Raw genomic sequence first — 26,208 nt, 5'->3', positions numbered from 1 at the left:
CAGTCTCACGATCAAGCACACCTGACCGCTAAAGACGCCGTCCTGACCCGAAGACGCCACCAGATAATGAGCCCTTTGCTGTCCTTCGCTAAGCAAGCAGGCGTGATTCCTTTTACATGAGCCCTTGCTGGCATTTCAGGCTACATGCGATCCTTTCTAATAAAAGTTTCAATCAACAAATGAATGAGCCAATAACGCAAGCATAAATACTACATAACAATTTTTTAAGTGACGATCCAGTCTTTCCGAAATATCAGCGAATCGTTTACATTTTCTCCACAAGTACGTGCTACACGTAAGTGATTGTATTTTGATATTATGTGGAATATATTTAGCGTGGAGGCGTTGCTATGGTTTTCACTATTTAGCCCAGCTTTTCTAGAATGCCTGTTTCGGTAAAACCATCATGACGTTATACCTTGGTGCTCCGTCTAGCTACGTAGTTGAGAAGAACATAAATATTGCAGAGAAAAATGACAAGCCTAGCATTCTCCAATATAAAAAAGGAAATGGCCGAACAACAGACATGAGTTCCGGTTGTTTTGCGTAAGCACAATTTTATCCCAGTTTTCGTTACCTTAGTAACTCCTGAAAAATGATAAGAAAGTTATTCAAGTGTGGGTGGCCTTATACGGAGGCTTTGTGACATAGCATGAGTGCAGGTTATGGGAGAATGCTGGCTCCATTGACAGTGGAGCTTCCGTGCGGCATTGAATACCTCCATGGTTTCACCGAGGAAACGTATTGAAATTCAACCAACACTAGGGAACGAATGAACAGGACGTCGCCTATCGGTGCAGTGGATGCCTTCAACCAACACTAGGGGAAAGCAGCGCTGTGGCACATACCCCTTATACCCTTTGACTCGGACTACTTACGTAAGCAAACCATTCCATTACACATGGATGTCACAATTTTATCCACGAATGAACAGGACGTCAACAATCTGTGCAGTGGATGTCTGTTAACACAGAGCCCCGCATGACATAAAGTTTGTTTGTTTTGAAGCAAAGCTCCCGCAAAGATATGGAAGTTTGTACACCCACTGGAACGTAAATTATTTTCTACATTCTTGAGTTATCTAGTGACAAGATTTCGCAAATGATAGCTCAAAAGAGAGCAGTTTGTACATTTTTGTACACCCGCTGTAATCTAATAATTATAATACGTGCTTGAGTTGTCTAGTGATGATATTTCTGAAATAATATCTTAGAGAAAGTAATGAGGTCTATTATCTCTCTGTTGAACACGGTTGCTGAAGTCTCCAAAGGGATCAATTTATTGTTTCGGCCGCAAGGTAATAAAGTAGGGATATTACACTGGTCTTATTTGGCGCCTTTAAACAGACCAACTTCCCTCTTTATTGCACATCGTTGAAGCAGATAGAAAGAGTTTTTTATGAAACAATACATTGGAGATGATGATATTGGGTTTGTCGGCCAACAGCTGATAAACCTCTTTCCGGTGCTCATTACTCGTTGATCCATCTAGAATTGAATTAGTAATAAATAACAGCAAACGTTGATGTTGAATAAAAAGGTGGACAAATGTTCCATGTAATTTATTTTTAAACGGCATAATATTCAGCCCTAAAATACTGGTTTATTTATTTATTTGTTATACCCTAAAGGTACGGTTTTACATTGCAGCGGGGAAGGGCAAGGTAAACACAGAGGCAAATCACACAATAGTTGATTATAGAAAAAAATTAGAAGGAAAAATTAGAAGTACAAAGAAGCAAAAACATTCGAAGAAAGCGTCAAAGCTAAATACATAGAATTCAATAATTAATAAAAAATAACAGGGAAAAATAAGGAAGGAAGGGAACAACATGGCCAAAAAAATCGCAAAACATGGTATACAAAATAATAAGAATGGTAAATACACACTTGTAAGCGTTGCAAAAATACAAGGCGTGACAAAAAAAATAAAGGAGAAAAAAAAGAACGTACAATTTGAAAATACAAGCCATAGCTTAAAAATATGGCATAAGAGCAGTTATTATGCAGAACAAGCAAACGCAACATTAATTTATAACATGAAACTTTGAAGTGTGGTTTTAAAGTTATTGCTGTTAGGTATGCTTGGAAGTAATGCGGGTAAGTTATTCCAAACTTTGCTCGTTTGGGGAAGAAATTAATATGAAAAGCCGACGGTGTTGCTTTGCGGAATGTTCACCTTTTGGCGGTGGTCAATGCGAGATCAAATCTATGGCGGCGGTTGAACAAAGATAGAACATAAATATGCGTTGTGGTAGTAGATCTTATGGAAAAGGCATAAGCGAGATAGTTTTCTGCAGGTTCATAACAGCGGGAGGTGTAGGAGAGCTTTCATGTTAGTAACACTCGCAGTTCTTTAATTCCTTTAATTAAGGAATGAAAATATGTGCTGTACCATGATACTTTATTGTTAGCATAAACGGATCAAAGGGGCACGTGTTTGGTGATTAGCTCACTGATTTTATTTTTTGAAAATAGGCCAGTTAGTTTCTACAGAGCGTTGCAGATGAAGTGGTAGGAGAGTGTCTAGAAACATGCACAGTTCTCTGTTGATGGCTTGATAGTTAGCTTTTTTATACACCCCGGAACTTTTTCCGCTGTCGGTATGTTTTTTGTTGTGTTGTAAATATAAAATGCAAGATATCACGATCGCTCAGTCCGGGCATGTGTTTCACCGCAGAAAAGTTATAGGCAGATGACGTTAGAATGGGGTGCAGGAGTGATGATGTGTTTTGTGCTACACGTGTTGGAAGTCTGACGATCTGCGATAAGCCGAGGTAAGAGAAAATCAAAATGAACCATTTCGCCTCGGTCAACGAAGGATTATAAAACGGATTGCCATGTGACAGAACAATGTTGGAAAAATTAACATCGCCTATGAGTATAATTTCAGTTCCAGGGAAACGCATGGTAATCTTATTTAAACAATCATATGAGTCATCGCAAAAGGATGAGTCGCTTGATGGGGATCGGTAGCACACACCTAGTATTATTTATTTAAACCAATAGTTGCACAACACTTAATTAGCCCTCAATGCCCATCAATGGTCACACAAAAACAATTATTACATTCTGTAATGGCTAGCCGAACGCCACCACCAATTCTAACTGTTCGGTCACTTCGGTAGACAGCATATTGGTTCTCACACTCAAACAGTTCTGGGTTGTTTATTTTGCTATTTAACCATGTTTCTTTGAGTACAATAATGTCAGCATTGCAGTCGTTAATAGCAGCACATAAATAGTCTTTGTTAAGAAAAAAACTACCAATGTCAGTAAAAAGAACTGAGCACCCGCAGTCTTTTAAGGCACCTCCCCTCGGATGGCCCTAACTTGGCGGTAACGTAAGGCCAGAACGAGTAGCTGTGCCAGGTGTATGCGTTCTGCACGTTTCATACATACTGTCATTGTCTTCGTCATATGCGTACCATTTCCCATCCAACATTAGTTTTTTATATCCTAGTTTGAAAAACGTGCTTTTCGATTTGCCATACGCTATTAATTTTTCCCTTATGTTACGAGTTGCTTGGCAGAAGTCTTTACTCATTGCTGTGTCCGTGTTCTTTAAGAAACCTCGTTTTGAAGAGACGAGCTCCCTGGTTTAAGTAAAACTCTTGCTTGGGCTAGTTGGTTCATGCTTGAAGTAGGTAAAGGCAAGGCGCAGAAGACCAGGACTGTCGTCTTGTCGTTTGTGTTCTTCTTCCTAAGTCCTGGTCTTCTGCGCCTTGCCTTTACCTACTTCTCCCTGGTTTGATAGGTTTCAATTTTAGTTATTAGTGGTAGAGTTTTCGCCTAATCAAAGCGACCAATTCAGTGGGCCCGGCATATGTCAGAACCTGTGATGTCAACCTTCAAAGTATTATTCAGCAGGTTTAGTATCCTGTTTTCTGATTCTGATGAAAATTCGTCTGCGGTGTCGGGTATTCCCTAAATGATCAGACTGTTTCTTCGAGATCGATCTTCTGCGTCATCAAGACGTGAGGGAACACGCACGCGTGTCCTTTTTGAGGCGCTCTACCGTGGCATGCAACTCTTTCATATCTTTTTGGCACTGCTCGAAAACGGAAGTTGGGGTTTCAACTTTCGCTTGTCTGTCCCTTATTTTGGACATAGCTTCTGAAACGGACTGCTGCTGTTGCTTTACTTCAGCTACTGTTTCCAATATTGTTTTTTACGCTTATTCAGTTGTCTTTGTACGCTCTTTCAAGCCCTTCATCGTTTTCAGAACTTCTGCAAGACTATCGGGGCCGGGGTTGCATTCAACATCTCCACAAAGAAGAAGCAGCAAGGAGCAAAAAGGCAATATGACGGCTTCAGGGCACGGAAGCACGATATTAAATGGATCATCTGATCTGAAGCTACAAGGTAATTCACAAAGGCAACTAACCTGCAGGACGAATAGAGAGGTGGTAAGCCTTTGGTTCTTCCGCTCATCGTGTCTCCGTGCCCAATGGAGAGATACTGTTCGATGCTTGGTCTTATCCTTTCCAGACGAGATAACGCTGACGTCGCAGCTGTGCACTGGCGGAATTGCAGGCGGCGCTCGATGCGCACTCTTAGGTCCACGTAAGCTGTTGGCAACAGGTGGGAGTCCGGAGCAGAGGCGGTATCACAAATTTCGTCCAAGGGTGTAAGGTTATAGCGAAGGCCAACCTTCCGATGCCCCGGCCGCGAAGACAACGACGAACTGTAGGACGAAAAAAGAGGTGTGTAAGCGTTTGGTTCTTGCGCTCATCGTGCCTCCGTGCCCACTCGATACATTGACACAGATTGGCCATTTCGAAACTACAAAATTAGCTTATCAGTTCAAACTCCTTCCAAAGATAAGATTCGGTCTCCAAATACAGTTGGCTTAAGCTTCCCTAAAGAACTACTGTATATCTTTTGATGCTGTTGGATACTATTGACAATATTAGGCCTACTTAAAAATTGGAGCATCAGGTTGACAGACTTGTGTGCGGAATATTAATTTTAACGTGTACTTTCGAGGGCCCACCTCATGACTTCTGCCTCAAAACTTCTAGTTCTTTGTTAAATACACAGAAATCATCTCTTTGATTAGACCACGCAAGTTTTTTGGTAAAAGTTGCTCCGACATATCTGTACTCATTTGCTAGTCTTGAATGTTCGGAATAAGAGCTTTGCCTTATTTGGCGACACAGCGAAGGTCTGTTTTTTTCCTCCATTAGGCGTGATACTTCCAAATGCACCAGTCTCCAATTTCTGCCAGAGTCCCACTCAAGGGTTAAATACAAATGCGTGTTGAACTAGAAATCAGGCTGGGTTCGTTGCGGGGGGATAGCCATAGCATAGGTACTTCACATCCAGTTCATTAATCGATAACTTTGCGACACCAACTCTTTAATTGAGTAATTCGTTATTTTAAGTCATCTAAGCAAAAGAGTATAGTTAGAAGCATCAAGCTTTCCGTACTGGGAACCTATTCCAGTACAATCACTTAGGGCGGTAACATCGCGTTAGCGTCAAGCAGTGTTAAACCAGTCAATCACTTCATCCGGTTTTGCGCATCAGTTGAGCTCTTCAATCAATAAGCGCGCCCTGAAAGTGATATTGGATCAAGCGATTGCGCCAGCTACTTACTAAGTTTGTGCAAAGGTTTTCACGACAAATAAATGTGATGCGTAACGAAATTCTTCTAATAGCACCACCAATGGAGCCAGCAGTCAAGTGAAAAGCATACTCTTCCTAGGTTAAGAAACTGCATGTGCGCCGTGGAAATTTTACATCAGTTTATCTGCATTTGCCAAAGCGTGTTCGGCAAATGCCAACGAAGATCAAGTAATATTTACGTAAAATTTGTGCAAGGTATGTCTTTATATAGATATTTTGCTTTCTGATATTTTAAAATGCTTATCCGTTCTTTCTTTCGAAATTATATTTATGTGTCCACTGCGTAGCCTGATAGAGCACTAAGAAGTGACATCGTAATGATTTTACCTCTAAAAGGAATTACAACATATCTCTGCGAAAAAAGTGGTAACCAAAAAAGCGCGGCGAAGTTGCTATCTGTGATTTTTGTCAGGTTAAAAATTTTCAAACTATAACGCGACAACTAGTATATACACAAGCACGTACATATGAAATATGTATAAAGCTCATTTCATATATATTTTAGAAAGATCGAATGGCCATTTATAACAGCTTTTGCGCGAAGTGCCTGAACCAGATCACACCGCCATACTAGGGAAGACTCCGTATGGCATTGATTGCGCGTATCGTCGGAATTACATGTTGTCGCCTGCTCCAGCACGCCAGCACAAAGTAACAATATGGCGACGTACGGACAGTTGCTTATTTCACTATATGGGCGCAATGGCGAGCTTTTCCCATAGAGCTGGTTATAATAACTGAATGGCTAAACGACGAAGACTTTCGAGTGTGATATCTGCCACGGTAGCTTAGTGCCTAAGGCGTTCCATTGCCATTCAATCGTGGTCATGTCAGCTGAATTTCGATGAGATCGAAATGAAAAAAAAAATCGCTCGTCTATTTGGATTTTAGTCATCGTTAAAGAACCTCTAATTCCTAGATTTACTCTAGAATTCTCGATGGTAGCGTACGTAATAATCAAAGTGCTCTTTCGGCTTGTTAAACCCCATAGTTAAATTTCTTGTGCGAGGAGCGAGTGAATTTTCAGGAGCATCAGCTTCAGTCACAATAAAAATTGCGTGAGAAAGTGCTCTAACTTCTTATACGTCATTTATCATTAAGGTTGCTCATTGTCTGGGAAATTCCTGCGTCACTCCTAGTTTGCATGTAGCCAACATAGGGCTCATGTTATTTCTAATGCATCGCGAAAATTTTATTGTTTACAGTCATGATTTATATTTAAAAATGAGACTGGGCCCAGCCATTCTCACTATTTTTATTTTCTATGCGCGGTTTGTACATCATCCATATTCATTGTTGAACTAATTGGGAAACTTTCACTAAACTTCTTCAAAATAAAGGGCATGTTGTGGATTATGCATAGACGAACTCTAAAACCTCTAAGTTCACCACAGCCTTAGTAGTGAATTATGTATTCCAGTAACGCTGGAGTATATTAAGTGTGCTTCACGAACGTGGGCTGAAGAACTTATCTCTCCCTGAGACAGGCATTACTCCCGCCGACACAAATTTTGCTTAAAGAAAGGAGTATTATAGACCTTCTAAAAGTGAATTTCAGTGGGCGTGTTTAAATGGCAGTTTTTGCAAGAAGCAACGTTGCACATTCGCTTGGCCCGAGTTGCATCAGCGCCTCTTGCGTGTCACTCTCGAAAAAACGCACTTATTATCTACAACATTAAGAGTTGGAGATCACCACATTCTATTCTATCTTCCCCCGCCTTTCTCTCTTTGCTCTTTCTTGAATAGCTAATCATGGTGCCTTGGGTTTACCACTGCGCCACTGTCGCATTGCAATTTTGTTCACACCCTAATTATAGCGCTTCTTAGCTTATTTTTTATCTCTGTCAATTCATCCATTGACGGTCTTTTAGCCAACACATTTTACCTGCTCACGTTTGGATAGTGTAATGATAGCGCTCTGGAGATACATGTAGGTATGAGTATTAGCACCATGGCACCATCTTTCGCAGTAAGCAGCGATATAGTTATCACTGATTGTGACGCATGCGCCTTGGCTTGAATGATGAATGTATATAACGGGATTTCTTGCAAATAAAATTAGTTCGAAGTAGTGTTTTGTTCGTCTTTCTTTCACCGCCCTTATATTTGTCCGCTTCACATGAGTTAGGGAAAATGATACGTAGTAACATTCATTATGGGAACCACCCGCGAGTACGAATGACACCTCTCGAAAAGGCAATGCACCTATGTTTATATTGTGCCACATTCACCGCTTTTTAGTGTGCGCTCTTGAAAATGAAGGATGGTTGATTTCCCATCCGTATAGTAAAGAAACTATATAAAAACCATCTTTTTTCGTCATCATGGCTTTTGCTTCCGGTCTGGTCTTCCTGTAGCAGGCGCACAAACTCGGGGACTCTGCTAGGCCTAACCTGAACGCATCAATCAATCGATCGAGATTGCTCAGACTTTGTTTGCTGCTCGCGAAGACTGACGTTTGTGCATCGAACTGTGCATCCTCATATTTCAACCCTCCCTCCGCCGTTCACAAGGAACGTAACTTCTCGCGGCAGCAGCACCTCACGCCAAGCTCGGCCTCACGATTCTCGACTTCATATCACAGCATGCTCTGCTTCTACCGCTATTTAACTCGTAACACAATGTCGCCTACAAGTGAGGATAATACAAAGTATGTGGTTTGAAGCAACTGATGAATTTGTAAGAAATGCGCGAAACACTCTGACCTGCTTTTTTTACCGAATATATTCCGACGTCAATTGGGTACAGGACAGCTCACAGGTTCTTAGGCGTTATTGTAGATCCTGACCTCACCTGCAGTTACCATGTCTCAGACATGAAGCAATAACTCGTTTATATGTCGAATCTGTTCAAATTCTTAGCTGTAAAATCGTGGTCACCGTCCATGCGCTGCATGTTTCAGCTTTACACGGTACTTATTCTCGGATTTTTGCAATACAGTGTTCCTCTTTTGTCCTACACACACAAGACTAGTCTCATTCTACTACAGAGCGTACAAGCCCCAGCGTTTCGGACATGTCTTGGCGTTCCGAAGTGTTCTTCGGCAGTTGCAACGATTGTCATTGCACGGGAGCGCTTGATCACCACTCATATCGTCGGTGAGAGGCTAAGACCATTCGACACTTTTCGCAGCTACTATCCTACCATTTAGCCGATTTGCCAGCACTTTTTGAATTGTGACGAGACGCGATGGCTCAATAGCATCTGGCTTCAAGCCTGCGAAACGCCCAACATTGGCATGGTGGTGTCTCCGGCAAATTCGCGCACGCCTCTCAATTCTTGGGATTGTTAAGAAGGCAGACATGTCCCTTCTAGCCTTGAAGCCCTTGTATCTGCTTTTAATGAGCGAGCCTTATTTTGACCGCATGGATGTTTACATGGACGGTTCCACCAGTTCCAACAGCTCTACAGTAGCAGTAGTTGTTCCAGTGGACGCCGTCTGTTTGATATATCTATATATATCACACAGACGGCGTCCGTATATATATATATATATATATATATATATATATATATATATATATATATATATATATATATATATATATATATATATATAATATTTTGTTTATTGTTCTGTCCGTGTTTTGCTGCTACCTGTTCTTATGTACGGGGGTGCGCCCCTCTGTCAAGCCAGTCATAGGCTTTTTGGGTGCACCTCTAACATTCCTGATGTTGAAATAAAGGTATTTGTATTTGGTATTTCTTCGGGCCGTCAAAAACGTCGGAGGGTTCCTAAACGACTCTCAAGAACTGATGATGCGCGGCCACTCCGGTCACTTGCCCGCCACACCACGCTTCTCCGATGGAATTCACGGTGTTTAATAAACACACGCTTGCACTCTCTCGACCGTAGCTTGCTACTTCGCCTGCCACCTGGACTGTCCCGTCGCGAAGCAACTTTACTGAGTCGAAGGTGGCTGGGCGCGGCATTTACCAATGCCTATTCATTCCTAATATGGATGACCAGCTGTGCGGCGCACTACTTGTGCGGGTGCGACGAGACTCCAGAGCAACTTCTGTGTATCTGCCCATACTCTGACATCAATGACCTACTCTACAAGGGAAAATCAACCTAAAAGATGATAAAGCCCTCACTGAAGAAATGATCCTTAGGCGATGGCGTATGCATCCTTGCACGCAAAAGGCCACAAAAGCCCTTTCGCACTTGGTGAAGGATACTGGATTGTATGAACGCTTGTGACAGTGGAGGTCCTTCTGCGACTGACTGTGAATGAATGACCATTATATTTTATTTATCTCCTTATCTATTCTTCCCGTTTCCCGCTCCCTAAGTGTAGGGTAGCCAACTGGCAACGTCGCTGGTTGCAATGAAATACAATCTTTATTGTGCATGAAGAAAAGAAAGCACATATAACAGGTCTACCAAAGCCTCAGAGGGCTTGACTGGCACTGCCCGACAGTCAGGTCGCAGAAAATTGCACAGGGTTAATAGCGGAGTTAGCTATTAGCGGGTCGGAGGAAAATGTGGAACAGTTATACAAAATGTTACATTAAACATCGACAATTCTAAGTAGTTTCTTAATCCCACGTCTTGTGTTTGCTTCTAACACAGGCGTTGGCAATTTATTAAATATGGCTGGAACATAGTATTGCCGCGTTCTCCTTCCGTATTTTGTCGCAGTCTTGGGGATGACGTAGGGTTCCTTCGGTCTTAAGGAGCGGGCAGGCATATATCGTGCTTTAAAATCATTATTCCAGAAGTGCTTAATTACAACACTTTCGACAATCAGGGAAGTGAAGTTTGGCAAATTCAACAACCTAAAGACGTCTGCATCTTGCTTTGGACACAAATCGTAAGCCACTGTTTACAGCAGTGAACGTAAAATTTAATTAATCCTTGAGCTCCACCTAAGAGTACAATGGCCATACACAGTCAAGCCATAACGTAGCACACGGTAGACTAAAGCATGGACAATAATTTTTCGAACGGAGATTGGCATAAGACATCGTATATTGTATAATAGACAGGGGAATGCGCGCAGCCTTTTACAGACGTGGGATAATTGCGAGTTCCATAAAAGATCACAGTCAAAAAACAATCCAAGAATCCAAGCCAACGTCCATAAGAAATGGCTGCGTAATAATCGGCTCTTTGCTCGTGGCAGCTTGCATTCATGGGATGATCGCCAGAGAAGCGAAGGGCGCGGTCAGAACTCCTGCTTCGTTTAAGGTCTCTTCAATAAGAGGAACACTACTAATGGACATGTCAACGGTTGCAGACAGACAGTAATAATTTGAATTCCAGGTATGATATGGCACGTTACCTATATTTTTGAAGAATAAATACGTGAAAGTTTGTAGAAAACTTACGCAGGGCATGTAGACGCAAAGCACCGCAGCGCCAAGACGACAACATGGAATCAGCCGTTAAGCAAATCAACACTTCAATCGCAATGCGATGCGTCCCTCTGAGGGAATGAGAGTGTTAACTTCTCGAAAGCTACAAAGAATGGCGCACAACGACGCCTAGCTCTAGCAATCACGTCTCCCTTACGACTGCGATTGGCCATCAAAATCAACACCGAAATTGTAAATGAACGGAAATAAATGAGAAAGCTTCGCTTACACAACGCGTGGCATCTGCTTATTTTTCGACTGGTAGCAATAGGTGTCTTATTGCTCAAAAAATCATTTCAGAAAAAAAAAAAAACGTGCGGGACTTGCGAGGGCCGAATGTAAGAGGTACGCAGTATGTCGACGAGAGTTTTTGTTTGGAGTTCCAAATGGAGGGCGTTTTTGGAGTTATTCATATCAAGGGAGGGAGACGGAGCACAAAGGCTTTTCGCGCATAGCTCTATTTCGGTCATCACAGTTCGCACAGTATGGCAAAAAATAAAAATTCTATTGCCTTCATCTCAACTCATGTATTCCGAGACCACCATTCTCCCGATGCCGTTCATTTTTGTTGGTCTGCTATTTGCTTCAGTAATACTTTCACCTGCTACGGGGGACCCAACAAGAAGCTAGTAGTTAGAGTGGTTGATTGACGGGAGGTGTGAGGTCATACAAAATGTAAAAATTTTCAAGCAATTATGAATTTGAACAGGCTTTGAATGAAGCTTTGTATATAAGCAAAAAGTATAAATTCTGACAAATTAAAGAAAGCAATCTCTTCAACGAATAAATGAGATGTGACTGTCTTATATAAGTCGTAGCCAAAATTCTGTATATCTGAGATGGTAGTAGGTCAACTTGTAACGTTCAAAATACCACCACGGACACATATGCTGGCACTCTCAGAGTTCTCCTGTCTAACTGAGCGAGATTCAATTACTTTGAATTTAAAATATTATGCATCACCTGGTTCACCGCTATAGAGACTAAGGATTCTGCTACTTTCTGTTTGTTCGAGTGGGTTCATCATTTTTAAGTTTAATGCTCCGCGAGCTTGAGCGCGTACTCTAGACTTGCTCTATATCTTGGAGGTAATCAGTGGCGGCTGCATATAGTAGGCGAGCAGAGATGGCTGGTCTCATTGCGCGCGCTCTCTTCTCGTGCCGCCTAGTCTTGCAGAATGCATAATTCCACCTCTCGGAGAGGAGTTGAAGCGAGAGGCAGCCGCGACGTTCGTTTCGTAATATCGACGTTCTTCATCACGCCAGCGCTGCTCCACATTTGCGTAGGCGTGCTTAACACTGTGCGTGATAGTTTAATACTAAGCGAATGTTTAGTGTGACTTATGCAGGTGATAAAATTTTGAGCTATACTTTCTCTAATTGTTTAATACCTAGCTTATTCAATGAAGTGCATCGACTTTTACCCGCAACCGTGACTTTATTTTTACAAATGCTGCTAGTTAAGCACGGACCCTTACTTCACGAGCACAATCCCCTCTTTTCAACGGAATGTGTATCGGTGGCATTAATACTTATTCAAGCAGAGCGTGCTAAATTCTCCAGCCCCAGTTTGCGAAACACATTCAAATCACTCTTGCGGTGCGGTAATACCTAATTTGCTATAGAGGCTGTAGTTAAGTTCCACAAATTTACCGTTGCTGGCGCAATTAACACAATAAGCTCTTATTTTGAAGCAAAGTTTTCTAAGGGCCATGCTCAGTTGTCCACAAAAAATTGTGTAGTTGTACACAGAGTGCATAAAGAATGAAAAGAGGGATAATACGTGGGCCGAGTTTTCTGTGCAAGTCTAACAAGAGCTACGAAATTAAATTTTGTCATTGCAACGAAAATATCAAGCCCATTTTCGCGACATGTAAACTTGGACTGAAATAGAAATTTCTCAAGATACTGAGAAAGTGGCTGAAAAATACCGTAGAACGAGTTCGAGTACTTCATCACGCAGCATTTGCGACGAATGCTTCTTACGTTCTCTTAGTTTCTCAAGAATACTAAGATTACCAGCTTTTCTGCAAATAATAATTTACTTCTTCCCCGCGTTCGAACAAACTGCAGAAAATGAACTGCTATCCCGGAATCAATTTTAGAATTCTGTACTATACTGAAATAAATCATGATCATCGGTTCATATGCTTCTACGCCTCCACTTGAAACGTCTACTAGACAAGTTATATCATGAATGGCACTATAATGAATAATTCTGACATTCTTATGTTGTTTATAGTGCTTGTTGCTTACGTTATTTTTATTCCTCTTTGAATACTCTCCATGTGTAAATCATGTAAAGTGTATTGTACTTGTTTGTACTGTTCCTGGAAGCATCAATGTTGCTTTCGTTTATTGCAGCACTGCTTTGTGCAGTGGTTTTATTCTCCGCTGTTATTGAATTCATTATTCTAAAGAATTTTGTAAAAGCAACGCTATTTTTTAGTCGCATATGTTTTCTAGCTTACTCTGATGTTGTATATTGTGATGAATTTACATAATAATTTCAGTTGATTTATTTACTTTTGCTCTTGTACTATGCCGTTCCGCCTAGCTTTTCTGTTCTAATTCAAGACTTATGCATTCCTCTTATATCACGCTTCCCCCTTTAACTGATACGTACAGTATTAGATGATTCATCACATAGTTTTATAATTACTGCATCACCGAATGTAATAACGTCACTATAGATGTGGTCAAGTACGGAAATAAATGTGAATAAGCTTGAACATGAACTTGAAACTTTGTTAGCGCCTCACGGTGGAAATTGAATTTTTAAGTTTACGTGCAGACATCCCCACTTCATTGCTAGGCACGCTATAGCTGGAATTTATGGAGTAACATGAACCATTTAGGGTTGTTCGACGTGAATCCAAAAAGGTACCCGAGTGTTTTTTTTGTTTTTTTTTTTGCAATGTGCTGTTACCGAAATTTGGTAGCAGTGGCTGCAATTAAATGGGTGATTTTGATCTCAGAATTGCAACGCCTTAACCACTAAGCTGCCAAGGCGGGTATGACACCAGGAAGTTTGAAACATTTAGGGATAGAATGAATATATTCAAACCCACAGGAGACAGAGACAGAGAGAAAACCTTTTATTTGGACCATCGAGGTCGTTGCTCAACTCCAGAGGAGTTGAGCAGGCTTGATCAATTTATTTAGAATATTGAATTCAATAACAGACTCCAGCGCAGGCATCATAAAAATATTTCCTATAATGAATTCAATTATAACTCCAGAGCGCCCATGCAATGCTATCGGCAACTGCAAAGCTGCCGCCATGCTGCTACTCTGCGCAGGCACACATGTGCAGGCGCCGAGACGTAATTCAGCTGAGCCGCGCAATCAACGCAATAATGAGCCTCCCGCAGTAAAATGGCGCTATCTAATCCGGCCGTCTAGGAACACATTATGTAACGCACTGTAACTGAATCGACGCTAGCTATGCAGTGGAATGGTGAGCGCCTGCTACCAAGATTGCATGGCATGAGGCTTCACCTACGAGAGGTAGACCCCCTCCTTCCGCCCAGGGATGCAATATGTGTTACGAAACCTAGACCAATCCCGACGAAAACAAGAGTCGAAGGCATGGCACATCTACAACAATGAGCATTACATGGGCAAAAAAAATCACCAAGTAAGAATATTATAAATTAGCGATGCTTTACAATACGAGAAAGCTTCCGGCAAAATGTATAACGCTACGCCTTATTACACAGAAAAATGGCTAGCACATGCCTTGATCCACAGCGGCTATGCTCACTTCACAGCAAGCGAGCTTGAACTACAAACCATCGGTGAAGTCATTACACGCCGTGATGGGCACCGAGAAGACATTGTTCCCAACTCCACAGTCACTCAAGACGTTCTCTAGCAGATGAACTTCTGATCCTTCAAGACTGCCCCAGCGCACCGCATAATGCCAGCCTGCCGACACTTGCAGGATGATAGACCTGTGTGCATTCTCGTGCACTGGAAACCTTGCCGCAACACGAGGGGAGAGGGAAACTGGTATGCCTATGAGGCTGCATTCGAGGAAATGAGCGAGGACCGCCACGACAGCCATGAAGTGAGCCCACCATGGCTGGACCGCACCTATAGCTCCCCTACATCCATACGTGTGCCAGACAACCAGATTACCCAACTGTAGCACGAGAGTAAAGTGCGACAGTCCCTTTCTAGCATCCTTCCTCTCATTTGCCGTCACCTTCCTAGAGCAGCCCAGGCTAGCCTCCTGAAGGCAAGAGCTAAAGCATGCATTACACCAATTCTTCTTAGCCAATAGAGGCCTCAAACTGCCTTGCGATCAATATCGATCTGAAACGTCTGAACTCGTCCCGTTTTGCCACAGCCAGCCTCAGAGACTAGCACACCGCACTTCTAAGGGAAGCGTTGTACGCGGAGTGACTCGCACCGCAAGGAGGCGCCACCAGAAGAATTAAGGCTTTGCTGTCCTTCGCAAAGGAGGCACGCGTCCTTCATTTCAGGCGATCATTTACCCGCGTGTTAGGCCACAGGTTATCCTTTCTGAAAAGGTTTCAATGAGTTCTGAGATTTTTATGAATGACCATCCCATCTCATCGAGTAATCACCGGACAATTTTAACGTTTTCCCCAAGTACGTAGTACCTATATATGATTGTTTTTAATAATATTTCGAATCTTTTAAAGCCTTACAAAACAGTCGTAGCAAATGCCGCCACCTTTGCAGTTGCGGCTTTTTTAACCCAGCTTATTCTCTAATGCGTTTACCAGTAAAATCCATTACTATGTCCTGTGTTATTGCTCTCTCAAGCTACGTAGCGGTTAAAGAAATATATTTTGTAGGCATAAACAAGAAGTGTGGCACTTCTTAATGCAAAATGGAGCATGACGGAATAAATAAATGCGCAGAGGATGTTTTACATCAGTACAATCTGAGCATCGTTTGCCTATACCTAGAACCTGTTGCGACATTAAGAGGCAATTTTGTAAAAATCCCAATGCAGCTTCGGAGGTTTTGAAACTTTGCAAGAGTGGAGTTTTCTTTGAAGCATTGGCTCCATGTGCACTACTACGTGCAACTGTAGAATGGTTCTTTCGCCTGCCCTCATATACCGAACTTTATCAACGGTGCGGACTTTCGCTTACAAAAGCGAATCTATCCATAAAAGAATAGGACGTCAGATATATATGCTGTGGGTATCTCTTAACACTGAACTCGGCTTGATTTGTAGTTTTTTTTCTTGAAGCAAATACTCTCCAGCGCAAGGTACATTATTTTTTCCAACACTTAGTGAATAAAGGAAAGGCTTGCACAAACACGTGAATGTATGTACATCCACTGAAACTTCCATAAACTAATACATATTTCAGTTATTTAATGACACATTTAACACAAAGTATTCTAACGGAAATTATGAGGTGTATTCTTTGACAAGCGGGGAGGGGGGATGACTGAAACACGGTTGCTCAAATATACAAAGATCAATCTACTGTTTCTGCCGTAAATGAGCAAAGTGAGGACGTAACACTGGTGTTATCTGACGCCTTTAATTGTGGACCATCGCCTGTCCATATTCCACACGGTTCAAGCAGAAAGAACTAAAATTTTCCGAAACAATGCCATGGAGATATCTGTCCTTGCCGAAATGTACTATTAGTTTTTTTCCGATTGACTTCAGAAATATCAAACATGAATTAATTAATTCCTATATATTCGCACGTTGTCTCGTCCCTCATTTGAAAATAATTGTAGGGTCAGCGTCAACGCCGGTGCTCTTAGTAGTAATTGGGAGATGAGCACCATTTCTGTTGTATTCGTCCTCAAAATCTGTGGGAAAGTACAAAGGTGTTCCACTTTCTTATGCGTTACTTGTCACAAGCTTCTTGTCGCATGGTTAAGGGGCACTCAGGGTAATTCCTAGGGAAGTTTGGTGCGAGGCGACACGTAAGTGGCTCTAGGGGCCGGTTCGATTTCACTGCCATGGCAAGCGACATAGTTTTTTGATGTGGAACATATCTTAGATGTGAAAGATAACAGCTTATTCACCTTTTACAACTCATCTACATATATATATATATATATATATATATATATATATATATCGACTATATGAGGCGCCAATATATTTTTATGCACATTTGATAGGAAGGAAACGACATGCCAGGCTGATTGCGTTATTCGCTGATTTGATCTGGTCGATTTTTTTGTTTGTTGCATGATTTGATTTGATTGAATTATTTACTTTTTCGTATGGAAGGCCCCGGACTAAACCATTTCCCGAGACCTGAGCAAGGCCTTCGCAGTATTTTTCATTAAGTGAGTGACGAACTAAACAAACAACTCAGAAAATTTTTTCGGAAAGATTGTTTCAATGTACGAAAGTGACCTTAGAAGGTCAAATTCGCGCTTGCTGAGCTTAATTAGGTCGCGACCTATGTCGTTCTAAATCATGACTAAATAATTTTGTCAGAAAGAATTCATTGATTGATCGATTGCTTGATTGATTCATTGGTTGATTGATTGACTGACTTACTGAATGGGTCTAACAGCCGGAAGGGACAACGTGGCTATGATAGTTGCCTTAGTGAGAAGATTTCCCGGCTAACTCCGACAACCCTAGGCAATTCAACATTGCACTGAAAACTAAGTGCGCGAGCACATTTCTCTATACCTCTTCCAAAGATACCCACCACAGCGGCTAATCTGAACCACGGCCTCGAGATCTCAAACAAGGCTCTGACCAAAGGTCGCCGTGCTGGGTGACTCGGTGGTCACACGATACACTCGGTGTACTGAATCGTAGACTTCACTTCGAAGTACACCTCATACACGCCTACCTCCACGTTTACATCTCTGCAGAGTGTGAGGCTAGTGATAACGATTATATCACGCCATTCTCAAGTTAATAGGTGAAATTTATTTCCCGACAACCAGCAGAACCTAAAGTGTCCCTTCACTGGCTCCGCCCTCGGGACGTCCGAGAAGTCGCAGCCGCTGTTCGGCAACTTGCAGCTGCGCGAGTCCACGGTGCACATCATCCTAAACCGCCTGAAGTAGGACGCCAAAAGAGCGCAGCTCTGAGCTCGGCGCCAACGCGAACACCTACCTCAGGTGCGGATACAGAATCTTCTCTCCTTTTTTTAAGGTACGCAGATTTTTTATCAATATCAATGTAGCGCCCTCTGCGTTGCTTTAATGACATTTCCTAGGTGAGGCGCACATACTTGCCACTAATAAGGTAGCCGAAGGCTAATTAACGAAAATTCTCGAACTTGTCATTTAAGGTTTGGGACCAGTTGTTTCTGTGACATATTTAAGAGGGAATAACATTTAAATGCAAACACATGTTTTAAAGCTTGAAAAATCGGACCTCTTTCGATATATCTATCATAGAATTGCAGCTCTGAGTCATCGAAAGGCCCTCTTAGCATCACACCGGACGGAAACGACAGGTCCCGAGATTACGAAACGCGGGACGAATTTTGAAACCGAACGTCGTGGCGAGTCGTGGCAGATAGTGATACGGCAAGTTTTCTCTAGAAAACGCGACACGCTATCATTAAAAGTTCGTCACACTACTTGTCACGAGGTGCTCCTGTGTGGCGTAACGGAGAGCGGTCTGTTTCAATAATACCCAATTTGGCGAGAGTTCCCCAGGAATTTATAAAAAAAATGAGGGTGCAGTAAAACGTGATTGATTAAATATTAAATTATGGGGTTTCACGTGTCAGAACCGAGATCTAATTATGAGGCATGCCGCAGCGGGGGACTACGGAAATTTGACACGGCGACACGGCGAGTTTCCTCTAGCAAGCATCTGACGCCAACACGCTCTCCTTCAAACTTCGTCACACACCTCGTCACGAGGAGTTTCCGCGTGGCGTAGCAGAGGGGAGCGTTCTGTTTCGATATTTCGCAATTTGTAGGCATTTTTTTGTCAAATTTTAAAAATAAAATGAGCGTACACCAAAACGTCTTCGACTCCGTATTAAATTACGGGGTTTTAGGCGCAGAAACTACCATCTCATTATGAGACCTACCGCAGTGGGGGGCGCCGGAAATTAGGACCAGATGGGGTTCTTTAACGTCCACCTAAGCCTAAGTACACCGGTATTTTCGCAATTCGACCCATCGAAAGCAGCCGCCGTGACCGGAATTCAATCCCTCGACCTCGCACTCACAGCCTAGCACCATAGTTGCTAAGTAACTATAATATAAAAAAACCAAATGACAACTTTTCAAATTCCGAAACTCCTTTGCAAAAACGCCATGTTCGTTACATCCACTGTCATTTTATAAAAACAAGATACGTGTAGTCTATAATGAAAACTTATAATTTGAAAACGGGAAACATGCCGCGTGCCCTACAGTTGTGCTTTTCATAACCTTCAGTGTGTTTTCATTGACAGACACTTGAGCAAGCCAATTACGAAATGAAAAATATGCTAATGAGGCTGAACTGAAGTACCATTTCATTAGTTTTTTAAGTACGAATGTAATCTGTATGACCGCAAATGAAGCTGAACAAGTTGTTATAATTTTCCTTGACGGCCAAATGTGTTCGGCCGATTATACATTGTTAAGCCAACTTGAGCGTTACTGTACTGTGTGGCGATTCCTTTTTAATTCTGGGGAAGAAAGAATAATTACCGAGGATTACGATACTCCCAAGTGTGAAATCTGAGTACAGCTCTTTATGTGTTTTCACCATTTATTGGCTGGGGCGGACAATATGTCTCGCGCGGCGTCTTACAAACGGAGGGAATCGTTGCAAAACACGTGACACTCAAGCAAAAGGATGGCGGGGAGCCGAGTCGGCGATAATCAAAAATGCGACATGCGGGTCAAGCGCTTCGGCTTTTCTACACGACTCGTCGAAAGTTCCAGAGTAATAGCTAGTTCTCGTCTGGAAACAGACGGCAGATACAAATATCGATATCATTCGAGAACTTTTTTGTACATGCAACTATGCAAACAAATATGATATTGCGTTTTGGGAAGGTTAATAATACAACATCTTGTCGTTCTTTGAAATCTTCGCCCCCAGGCTCTGAAGGCGGGAAGCGGCTGCATTCGTGGAGTTCTTTTCATCAAGGTTGTAGTGATGTGGCATTCAAAACGATCCCCGTTGTCCGTGATAGTTAACTCTGGGTCAAGTACAAGCGTCTTTTTCAAAATATACCGAAATAAATATAGCTGCTGTAGAAATATATGCCTGCGTTTGTCTCTTCGGTTCCATATTCCATAATTACTTCTCATGTACGAAAAAATCGATATTTGATGGCGCACTTCGAATATTTAGATAGCAAATTACGATTGCGTAAATTTTTTGTTATCGTCAGATTCGAAATTTACAAGTACAGCACGATCCGAAAGGACCCATTTGACGGACCTTTCTAAGCATAAAAATGTCCTTAGTCTACATAATAACACTTAGATTCATTGTAATGCGCTTGGCCGCATGCTGGTAAGACGGTGATTACAATTGCCGGAACTTTGAAGAGGTGTAAGTACTACATTTTCGCCGTTGATCTAATTGAAAGCCACCATTAACTATTAGTTGGTTCAAAAGCCGTGAGAAACAAAAGCGATTTGTTCAGTCATGCGCGGCCGAGATCAACCATTTCGATACTTATATTGACTGCGCAAAAAAAGCCCTAAGAATACCACAGCAACATGTTAGGTTATTACACGAAGCAAGGTTTGCAACTTTAGTTGCACTATGCGTTGCAGTAAAAATATGCTCGGAAAGTGAACACGTATGACGTGAAGTGCGCAGACGCACATGAACAGAAAGAACTCGATAAGCGCCAGCCATAACGGCTAGAAGTAGAGGGTCTTGTCGGCGTTGTAGCCTTTCGTCCGTCTCGTCTTTCTGTACAGCGGCATGCTCACGGCAGGCATGAAATCCTTTTTGCGCTTTTGAAGGGCAATGTTTTTTCAGCAGCGTTGGCCTCATGTTTCGGCAGAGTCACGTCCTGGGGCTTCCGGCATTGGGCTGCAGCAAGCACCGCACATGCAGCAGCATGTTGTTCCTGCGTGCGAACGACATGCAGGGCGTTCTTGACACGTATGCAGGCACTCCGTGCTGCAGACCGATCAACGTTTCACAGGGGCTTCTCGGCTGGCCTTTTGACTATTAACACGTGGGGGCATGTTTGTGCGATGTGATAGACATGGTGCTTCCCTGCAGAAATACCCTACCGAGTGGTGCTACTACACAGTAGGAAACGTTTACACCCTTTGGGGTGTATATTGGCCACACAACAATAATCGTCATCTGTCTTGCCCGCATTTCCTTTCTTGAAAGCGTTGCGCTCGCTACTTTCCTGTCGACAATGCTCTGTCACGCTGATGACACGCATGCCGTTCGCTACTGGAAAGTACTGGGCTCGCAGCGTTAAAGAAAAGAAATGCGGACAAGACGAATCATGTTTATTCTTCTGTGGTAAGATAAGTCCTTACTGGCACCCTGGATTTTTCCAGCCCACGAAGCGAAAATTTCGAGCAGGTAGGCCTTCCATTGGTCAAAACTCACACTAGGGCTGAGTGCATCCAAAACTGACAAGTTTCCCTTCAGGGAGCCCTAGCTGTCTCCATCTACCACGTTCCTCCCGAGGTAGCCAAATTTACGCAAGCTTGTGACAGTCAAGTTCGCTTGTATTTCTGTCTGCACAACTCTGACGAAGCGTTCTACAATTGGTCTAAGGCATCTTGTAAAGAAGAACGCAGCTGTTGATATTGGTTTAGAAGCCGCAAGGCCCACATATGCATAACCATCTTCTTCATCCACTCCGGCACGTTGAGGCCGAGCTGAATACAAAGCATACCGATCAGCCTTATGACGTCACTCTCTGTATTTAGATCGTATTCTGAGTGAAACACTTTAAACATATTCTGAGTCGCTTCCTCGACGTTCACTTTGCCATTAACAGCTTTCTCTACGCAACTCGAGTAGTAAGCACTGAGAAGTTGACTCCTGTCATCCTTAAGGTGACCCTGCGAATGAAGGGCTGTTGGTAATTTTTAAGTTGCGCTGAGTGTTCATTAGAACAAGGATCTCCACTAATGCACGCTCATAATTCTGTGAGGGCTTTAGATTTGACATGGTGGTTAATTTGACAATGCAGTGGATGCGTAAATTATGTACATATGTACGAGTTGAAGCTCCTAAGATATATTAAATAAAATGGAGTGACAAAAATGTTTTTCAATATTTTGCACTTTGTTTCCTATCTTACTCCACGAATCAACCAAGTCATGTCTTTACTGCGCAGCTGCGAGAACGCGTAGCATTAGAGCCTACACTTGCTCTAAGGTAAAAAGATCACGAAGCATAAACGGTCACTTCTGCCTCTGGTGTGCATCCTACACGAAAAATACACAAACATACAGTGGAATCGTTTTTTAAATATTTTTCTGAGCCTACAAAATTTGCTCGAGTTGCATCACCGCAGACGAATAAACTGCGCATGTGGGCATCATTTGGTAAAGTGGTGATTCATTAGTTAAAAACTAATTGTATACATCGATTCTATCGTGGTTGTGAAATTTACGGCACATGTTTGTGTTGCAATGTTCAAAGAAATCGTCAAAAAATCTAAGCGCCGTGTTGATTCATTTGACCATGGTCAGACACAGGAAGAAGAGTCACAATTTCAACCGAAACGCGAATCATTGATAGCGACAGGAAAGTACTATACAACTCTACGAAATAAGGTTGGCGGTTTTTATCGGCTGTGAATATCGCAGTAACTACTCGCTTAATGATTCATCAAACAAGCGGGGTGTTACGTGTGCGCACATAGACATGAAGAAACCTCACTCGATGAGCGTAACACTAGCTGCCACAATGTTGGCACCAGGAAAAGCGAAACTTAAGGGGAGCGAACACTCCTGCGGCCTGTTGCTTCAAGACATCTCCGAAACATCAAATAATGTGACATTCAGAATGATTCGGGCGGGAAGACAGAAAACGTGCAGTCACGAATACGAGAACCTGTATCCCGCAGTTACGCGATTCTTGTGCCCATGCGTGAGGTGTGAGAGAGAAATGTGGGACTGTTGCTTCTCCGAACAAACCTTTGCCTAGATATTATACGCAGTAGGATACGCTTTGCCTGGTTTATCCGTACATTTTAACTGGCGGCGAGCACAGCATGCGCGGCCATAGAATGATGATCATCACAGCATTATAGCATTATAGAAAGCATCTTAAGATGACGATGTTTGCAATGCGCGGTGCGCTGCAATCGAAAGTGGTTCTGCGCACTAGGCGACATGGGATAATGGACTTCTCCGTACGCGTCTCGTGCCGCATCGCAATAGCATTGCCCTCGGTTAAGCAAAGGCGTTCAACAGGCTTTATTTTGTAGAGCGCAGTTCTTCCGCGCTCGTTGCTGCAACGACAGTCAGCGTTGTCCCTCATAACCAAGTGAACGAATACAGCGAACGATGAAAGCGAACTTGGAGCCCCGTGGGAGATGAAAGAAGAGGGAACGAGGATGAAAGTGGAAGAGGAGCCTGCAGTGAATTGCGTACGACGGAAAGTGGAGGAGGAGAGTTTGACAAAATAGTGAGAAGGAAACCAGGGTACCGCTCGAGACTACGAGATGGCGCCATACCAGTTGTAATTTGATTGTATGAGCGACGCGAGTTGCGTAGAACTTTCTGCACGCCACGCAGGCACCAGTGAATACACCGAAACTTTCAACGAGCCATGTATAAAAGCCGACACACTTGACCTATACAGATCAGATTTTCGATGATCGCTGACTCTTCTCGCCGCTATCACTGTGCTTGATTTTTAGTTGTGTTGCAATGCTTCGGTCCGTTTTCAACGTGCCGCACACCGCAGGCTGTCCGGGGTAGCCAATAAATGGAGAAATGGCAATACATAGAGAGCGGCGCTCAAATTTTGCATTAGGCAGTACGGTATTCGTCGGTGAATTTTGTTCTTATAGGTATTCCAATATTCTAATTTGGCCTCTGGTAGCACCTTTTTAGATCAATGGCGGCGTAAAAACGTTTTCAAAAGTGTAGATAACGACCACCCTGACATTGGCAGTAATGCTCTGGCTAAATAGTAAAACTACCGGAGGTGCACCCCGAAGAGCCAACGATGATGTTATGTGCGCTACATTGACATTGGTGCCATTACGGCAAATATTTGCTGCGTGGCCATTTAGAAAAAAAAAACGATAAAAGCGCGTCCTCCTCCGCAGCACCTAGCTTGCGGCAGATCTTAAAAAGCAAAAGTTCATACATTTCTCTTTCGCAACTCCTGCAGACTCATGCAGTGCGCAAGTGTCGGGCAAACGCGACAAATAGGCTCTTGTGCCAACAGCCATCCCAGCTCGCCCAAACTTTGCAGCGGCCTCAGATGACATTCAAGATAGGGAACCGATATACATGTGCTGCCACGGCTGAAGCAGCGGAACTGACGAGCGCTCTTCTGCAGCCCGAGGCGCTTGCTTGCTCATAGTACTGCACAATCAGCTCCACCCCCTCCCTTCGCATGGCACGTGCTTTATGACGCGACCTACAACCTTGGGACGGCATCGAGCCACCGTGCTTATCCGCACACTCTCGCAAGCATTCTCTCACACCCGCAGAATAGGACACGCGGGGGGCATTCGGATCTTAGTACCCTTGCACTACATACGAAACCTCCCGGCGACGCTGACGCCGACGGCTACGACAAGTTCACCTGGAGTCCTCATCCTAGTTGCAAACTAATTGTACATTAGTATGAATACGGTCGTAGAAACGGGAAGCATAACACGTTGTTGAACGCCTGTGTGATGGAGAACATTGACATATATGAAGCTGCGCCGCGCCGCGCGATTAGCGCCACGCTCCATCCTTTCTGCTTAAGCGATTATTCGTGTTACAAATCGTTAGGCGTAACGTTTGTAATATTGAACTTAAGCGATGCAAGTAGCTTATTAATCAATAAATGACTTCATTTTTTCTTTCATCAATACAATCACTGGGCAGCCATTTCTTAAGGAATGTCCCTCAAGCAAACGTTTCAACAAGAGGAGCAGTCTTCGTCAACGCAGCAAATACTTTTTAGGGTGTTTATGTACGTGTACCTGTCTCTCCACCCACCCTTAATGGGGAAAAAGCACGATAATAGGCCGGTGCACCTAGTAAGCGGAAGTCAAGTTGTTCAAGAAAGGCCAGAAAGGAGAAAAGAAAAACTAGGGGAACGAGGGGGGAGAGTTTATGTGTTATAGTACAGCAATATTGAATAAATGAAACTATAATGTTCATCGGGGTTACATAATAGATTTCTAAGACACGGCTTCTAGAAGATAAGTTGTACGAAAATAATCAATTTATGTAATAAATTGGGAATGGGGATTAGTAAGCTTTGGTGTGATCAAGCGTAAGAACGCAAATAATTAGGAGGTCCTGGTTACATGCATGCCGTTGGTGCAACAAACATATTCGAGAGCTCATTTTAGAACATTCTATCCAGTTGATGGCAGTGTATTGAACTTGTGAACAATATTTTATTTTCAGTATTTACTGTCCCTGGTCGAACGAAAGTGTGACAGCAGGTATGAAGTTCATCGAAATTTTGACATGCCAGGTTCATATGCTATGCTATTGCTTTTGGGAGCTTCTCAGACGCGCTATTCGAGGTGCGTTAAATCTAACATGTTGTGGCTGTTGTGGTTGTAACTGTATGTTCCTAATGTTGTCTAACTCTCTAAACTTAGCTAAAGCTATCTAATCTTATCCTGTGCTAACGTCCTTCGAGAGTAGCTGCAATATGGGACTGATGACGTCCTCTGAGAACTTCTGGAGGACGGCACTGCGGGCGTCGGGGTTACCGCTCTTGTGGCAGACATACTCGCGGAAGTCGGTGCACGGGTTGCAGTCGGTGGCGATGTACTTGGTCAGCTCCCTCAAGGCGCCCACGAGGCAATTCACGGACTTCTGCGCTGCTCAAGGTGTCGGCTGCTCCTTTTCCCGCACCGCTGTAGCAAGTAACCATACACCAAGTCCTGCAACGACCAACAGCGCGCAGATTGGGGCCGCCACAAACAGCGGAAAGCAGTGATACTGTTTCATTCTGCTAGTTTTTTGAGCAGAGAGCGACATTTCTGCTGCGGTCGCCATAGCACTTGCTTCTTCTTCATCGTCATTACTGCTCGTGCCGTCTAGAGGCTGCCGCCTCCTGTTTGAGGTGCACCCACTACATTGCCTGGTGAATATTC

The 26,208-nt window shown here is 43.0% G+C and overlaps 1 protein-coding gene across 1 annotated transcript in view; it reads left to right on the top strand.

Annotated features, from left to right (window-relative positions):
• Window positions 1-26,208, top strand: part of LOC126517825 (FGGY carbohydrate kinase domain-containing protein-like) — a 454,311-nt gene that overhangs the window by 210,201 nt on the left and 217,902 nt on the right. The gene's annotated exons all lie outside the window — the stretch shown is intronic.

The sequence above is a fragment of the Dermacentor andersoni genome, chromosome 11 (genome assembly GCF_023375885.2).
Source record: "Dermacentor andersoni chromosome 11, qqDerAnde1_hic_scaffold, whole genome shotgun sequence".
Taxonomy (NCBI): Eukaryota; Metazoa; Arthropoda; class Arachnida; order Ixodida; family Ixodidae; genus Dermacentor; species Dermacentor andersoni.
This window is presented reverse-complemented; position numbering and strand designations above follow the sequence as displayed.